The sequence below is a fragment of the Pteropus vampyrus genome, unplaced genomic scaffold (assembly GCF_000151845.1).
Source record: "Pteropus vampyrus isolate Shadow unplaced genomic scaffold, Pvam_2.0 Scaffold95, whole genome shotgun sequence".
NCBI lineage: Eukaryota > Metazoa > Chordata > Mammalia > Chiroptera > Pteropodidae > Pteropus > Pteropus vampyrus.
In genome coordinates this window covers 250,537-250,825 of record NW_011888876.1, presented here as the reverse complement: position 1 = coordinate 250,825, position 289 = coordinate 250,537, and positions in this window count along the sequence as shown.

Here is a 289-nt window from a genome sequence, read left to right as displayed (position 1 = left end):
AATCTAAAAGCTAAATAAATCTGGCTAGTCTACTGGAGATTTTAATAAGCATGTTCGTCTATAACTCCTTGATAAAAAATGGTGAGAATAGGGAATCAACTGCTGAATTCTTCCATTAAAGACGTCCCCATACGTCCCACAGATTAGAAGCAAAGAAAGTTACCACACAGAATTAGGAGAAAAACTTTGAGACTCTGACTCTAGAGGTCGATGAAATAGCTTGAGGCAATATAGCACAGTAGTTAAAAGCTGACCCGTGATTCCCAGCTCAATCTGGAACAAATGACTC